Here is a 6,375-nt window from a genome sequence, read left to right as displayed (position 1 = left end):
TCGGATGGCATGAAGAGGCATGAATTATGGTGCTTGTATTTGTGGGCTTTCTGTATATTTTGAATTCGAAGTTATTTTCGTTTCGTATTATAGTTAGATCTAAATAATTTAATTTATTATTTTGTTCTTTTTCTAAAGTGAATTGTATATTTTGATTTATGTTGTTAAATTCATTTAAAACATTTTTTATGTCTGTATTTTTTCCATCAAAAATCATGAGTATATCGTCAACATATCTACTATAGTATTTAATTTGATATTTATTTAATATATTTACTATGTAATCATGCTCGAGATATTGTAAGAATATTTCAGATAATATGCTCGAGGTGGGGGCTCCCATAGGTAATCCTGTTTCTTGTTTCCAATATTCATTGTTGAATTGGAAATAATTTTGGTTAATAATAATGTTAGTTATATTTGTAATTTCATTTATTAGATCTATATTTATATTCTGTCTATTTAGAATATCTCTTACAATATCTCGTAGCATGCTTGTTGGAATATTTGTATACATATTATTGATGTCAAATGAACAAATTTGTATATTTTTATTATTATGAAAATTTAATTGTTGGATTTCATTTATTAATTTTATAGAATTTGTTATATTAAAGGTATTTGGTAAATTACAATATTCTTTTAAAATGTTTTGCATTTTTATTGCTATTTTATATGCAGGGGCTGATGTCCAATTTATTAATGGTCTGATAGAGTATGGGTTCTTATGTAGTTTAATTTGTCCTGTGATGATTGGTGCGGTGGCGCTATGATTATAGTATTGTGTTTTGGGATGGTTAAAAATGTTATTACACTTTTGGGTTATTTTTTGTATTTCCTTTTGATATTTTAGTGTTGGGTTTTGTGTTAGTTGTGTGAATTCATTTTTGTTTATAAATTGAGTAATGTATTTTTGGTATTGTTCTATAGAGAGTATTATGATGGTTTTTCCTTTATCTGCTTGCGTAATTGTTAGTTTATTTTGTTGTAATTTTTGTTTGATATTTTTTATTAATTTCCATTCATTAATATGTGTTTTATTATATTGGTCGTTCTTTTTGTTTTGTTTAATTAGGTGTTCAATTTTGTCAGCTATTATGTGTCGTATATGATCTTGTTTTTGTATAGGAATTAGATTTATTGCAGTTTCTGCTTCCAGTGCTAGGTTTGTGATCCATGTTTTATGTTTTTGATGTAAATTGTATTTTAAGCATTTGTTTAGTAAATTATATTCATTTGGTGTGAATTGAATATTTGTTAAGTTTTTTACGCGACATGCGAAATGGTGTGATGGTTCATTTTGTTTGTATTCGTTATTATCTTCGTTTCGTGTTTTGTTTATTAATGTTTTTATTTTATTATTTTGTTTCTGATATACTTTAGTCAATTCGGTTTTTAATTTTTGTATTATTTCATTTTCTATGTCCAACCATACATCCTTCCATATGTTTGCAACTTCTAAATGTTTTTTATAGGTTAATATGTTTAACTGATATTTCTTTTTGTATAATTGTTTAATTTCTGCTTTTATATATAATGTTTCTGCCTTTCTTTGAATTATTTGTATATTAGGATTATTTCCTTGTATTTTGATTTTTACATATTTCGGTGTTATTCTCTCCTTTAAACATAATTTGTTAAACCTAATATTAGCATTGCACTTCAATACCTTACGTTTTAAATTTAATAATTGATATATGCAATTTATTTGACAATTGTACAGCTTATATCTTAATTGCATCATGCTTGTGTTCTTCAATACAGTACTTTTATTTTCCGTCGTTACACAAGCTTATTGTTAAAATCATATAAAATTTCACATAAAATTGTTACATTTTAAAATTGACGACATGTTTCGATATACAATTCTATCATCGTCAGGTCTATCAAAATTAAAATTAAAATCTGGTGTATCTGTTGCTCTGCTTATATTGCTTTTGTTTTTATCCGTTTATTACATCTCCAGGCTTCTTTCATTTAATTTTGGAGACGCGCCTGGGTGCCTATATCTGCAAAATCAATTTTAATTTTCATATCGTGATTCTGGCTACCGACATAGGAAATGGAATAATATTACTCTAATTTTATATTATTTTTTTTAAGGAATTACTCAAATATATCGTAATACAAGCAAAAGAAATGCAATGACAAAATATAAAGTATTATAACATACCGGGTTGTGTGTGAGGTGCGTGTCCGTTGTTATTGAATGGCAGACAGCAACTGAGTTGTAGGTATCGTGTGTGGCTATATATATTGGGTGAAAGTTGTTTAGGGGGTTGGGTCAATGGACTGTAGAATGTTAAATATCGGATTGTTCGTGTAAATGTTGCTGTCGTTTAGTGCAAGGTTTTGTTTATGTGTTCTTTGTATATGATATTTCTCTATGGTGTCTCTATGTCGTTTGTTTTGTATTATTTTTATAATGTCCATTGTATGTTCTATTTTGTTGTATGAATGTCCTGTGTTTAATATATGCTTTGCATATGCTGAATGGTCTTTATTATGTTTTATTGCTGTAATATGCTCTTTATATCTTTGATTAAAGGTGCGTCCAGTTTGGCCTATATAGGTTAACGGGCAATCATTGCATTTTAACCTATATATGCCTGGTTTTTCGTATTGATTTGTTGTGTCTATTTGTGGTTTTTGTTTCAAGATGTTTTTTATAGTGTTTTTTGTTCTAAATGCTATTTTTATGTTATTTGTTTTAAATGTTTTTGTTATATATTTGGTTTCTTTTCCTATATATGTGAATGTGGCCCATTTGTTTTGTTTATTTTCGTTTCCGTCTTCATTTATGTTGTTTATATTGTTTATTTTATTTTTGGGTTTTAATTCATAATTATTATATCCGTTTTCTATTAGAATTTGTTTTATTGTGTTACATTCAATTTGTTTGTTTACTGTGGTTATGGGATATGTATTTTTTCTGTTTATTAAGTAGTTAATAGCCATCTGTTTATGTTCATTCGGATGGCATGAAGAGGCATGAATTATGGTGCTTGTATTTGTGGGCTTTCTGTATATTTTGAATTCGAAGTTATTTTCGTTTCGTATTATAGTTAGATCTAAATAATTTAATTTATTATTTTGTTCTTTTTCTAAAGTGAATTGTATATTTTGATTTATGTTGTTAAATTCATTTAAAACATTTTTTATGTCTGTATTTTTTCCATCAAAAATCATGAGTATATCGTCAACATATCTACTATAGTATTTAATTTGATATTTATTTAATATATTTACTATGTAATCATGCTCGAGATATTGTAAGAATATTTCAGATAATATGCTCGAGGTGGGGGCTCCCATAGGTAATCCTGTTTCTTGTTTCCAATATTCATTGTTGAATTGGAAATAATTTTGGTTAATAATAATGTTAGTTATATTTGTAATTTCATTTATTAGATCTATATTTATATTCTGTCTATTTAGAATATCTCTTACAATATCTCGTAGCATGCTTGTTGGAATATTTGTATACATATTATTGATGTCAAATGAACAAATTTGTATATTTTTATTATTATGAAAATTTAATTGTTGGATTTCATTTATTAATTTTATAGAATTTGTTATATTAAAGGTATTTGGTAAATTACAATATTCTTTTAAAATGTTTTGCATTTTTATTGCTATTTTATATGCAGGGGCTGATGTCCAATTTATTAATGGTCTGATAGAGTATGGGTTCTTATGTAGTTTAATTTGTCCTGTGATGATTGGTGCGGTGGCGCTATGATTATAGTATTGTGTTTTGGGATGGTTAAAAATGTTATTACACTTTTGGGTTATTTTTTGTATTTCCTTTTGATATTTTAGTGTTGGGTTTTGTGTTAGTTGTGTGAATTCATTTTTGTTTATAAATTGAGTAATGTATTTTTGGTATTGTTCTATAGAGAGTATTATGATGGTTTTTCCTTTATCTGCTTGCGTAATTGTTAGTTTATTTTGTTGTAATTTTTGTTTGATATTTTTTATTAATTTCCATTCATTAATATGTGTTTTATTATATTGGTCGTTCTTTTTGTTTTGTTTAATTAGGTGTTCAATTTTGTCAGCTATTATGTGTCGGATAAAAACGGATAAAAACAAAAGCAATATAAGCAGAGCAACAGATACACCAGATTTTAATTTTAATTTTGATAGACCTGACGATGATAGAATTGTATATCGAAACATGTCGTCAATTTTAAAATGTAACAATTTTATGTGAAATTTTATATGATTTTAACAATAAGCTTGTGTAACGACGGAAAATAAAAGTACTGTATTGAAGAACACAAGCATGATGCAATTAAGATATAAGCTGTACAATTGTCAAATAAATTGCATATATCAATTATTAAATTTAAAACGTAAGGTATTGAAGTGCAATGCTAATATTAGGTTTAACAAATTATGTTTAAAGGAGAGAATAACACCGAAATATGTAAAAATCAAAATACAAGGAAATAATCCTAATATACAAATAATTCAAAGAAAGGCAGAAACATTATATATAAAAGCAGAAATTAAACAATTATACAAAAAGAAATATCAGTTAAACATATTAACCTATAAAAAACATTTAGAAGTTGCAAACATATGGAAGGATGTATGGTTGGACATAGAAAATGAAATAATACAAAAATTAAAAACCGAATTGACTAAAGTATATCAGAAACAAAATAATAAAATAAAAACATTAATAAACAAAACACGAAACGAAGATAATAACGAATACAAACAAAATGAACCATCACACCATTTCGCATGTCGCGTAAAAAACTTAACAAATATTCAATTCACACCAAATGAATATAATTTACTAAACAAAGGCTTAAAATACAATTTACATCAAAAACATAAAACATGGATCACAAACCTAGCACTGGAAGCAGAAACTGCAATAAATCTAATTCCTATACAAAAACAAGATCATATACGACACATAATAGCTGACAAAATTGAACACCTAATTAAACAAAACAAAAAGAACGACCAATATAATAAAACACATATTAATGAATGGAAATTAATAAAAAATATCAAACAAAAATTACAACAAAATAAACTAACAATTACGCAAGCAGATAAAGGAAAAACCATCATAATACTCTCTATAGAACAATACCAAAAATACATTACTCAATTTATAAACAAAAATGAATTCACACAACTAACACAAAACCCAACACTAAAATATCAAAAGGAAATACAAAAAATAACCCAAAAGTGTAATAACATTTTTAACCATCCCAAAACACAATACTATAATCATAGCGCCACCGCACCAATCATCACAGGACAAATTAAACTACATAAGAACCCATACTCTATCAGACCATTAATAAATTGGACATCAGCCCCTGCATATAAAATAGCAATAAAAATGCAAAACATTTTAAAAGAATATTGTAATTTACCAAATACCTTTAATATAACAAATTCTATAAAATTAATAAATGAAATCCAACAATTAAATTTTCATAATAATAAAAATATACAAATTTGTTCATTTGACATCAATAATATGTATACAAATATTCCAACAAGCATGCTACGAGATATTGTAAGAGATATTCTAAATAGACAGAATATAAATATAGATCTAATAAATGAAATTACAAATATAACTAACATTATTATTAACCAAAATTATTTCCAATTCAACAATGAATATTGGAAACAAGAAACAGGATTACCTATGGGAGCCCCCACCTCGAGCATATTATCTGAAATATTCTTACAATATCTCGAGCATGATTACATAGTAAATATATTAAATAAATATCAAATTAAATACTATAGTAGATATGTTGACGATATACTCATGATTTTTGATGGAAAAAATGCAGACATAAAAAATGTTTTAAATGAATTTAACAACATAAATCAAAATATACAATTCACTTTAGAAAAAGAACAAAATAATAAATTAAATTATTTAGATCTAACTATAATACGAAACGAAAATAACTTCGAATTCAAAATATACAGAAAGCCCACAAATACAAGCACCATAATTCATGCCTCTTCATGCCATCCGAATGAACATAAACAGATGGCTATTAACTACTTAATAAACAGAAAAAATACATATCCCATAACCACAGTAAACAAACAAATTGAATGTAACACAATAAAACAAATTCTAATAGAAAACGGATATAATAATTATGAATTAAAACCCAAAAATAAAATAAACAATATAAACAACATAAATGAAGACGGAAACGAAAATAAACAAAACAAATGGGCCACATTCACATATATAGGAAAAGAAACCAAATATATAACAAAAACATTTAAAACAAATAACATAAAAATAGCATTTAGAACAAAAAACACTATAAAAAACATCTTGAAACAAAAACCACAAATAGACAC

The sequence above is a fragment of the Zootermopsis nevadensis genome, unplaced genomic scaffold (genome assembly GCF_977971745.1).
Source record: "Zootermopsis nevadensis isolate Lab colony 2312 unplaced genomic scaffold, Znev_1.0 Znev_ptg000022l, whole genome shotgun sequence".
NCBI classification, from domain to species: domain Eukaryota; kingdom Metazoa; phylum Arthropoda; class Insecta; order Blattodea; family Termopsidae; genus Zootermopsis; species Zootermopsis nevadensis.
The sequence above is the reverse complement of the archived record's forward strand: the minus strand, read 5'-3'. Positions refer to the sequence as shown.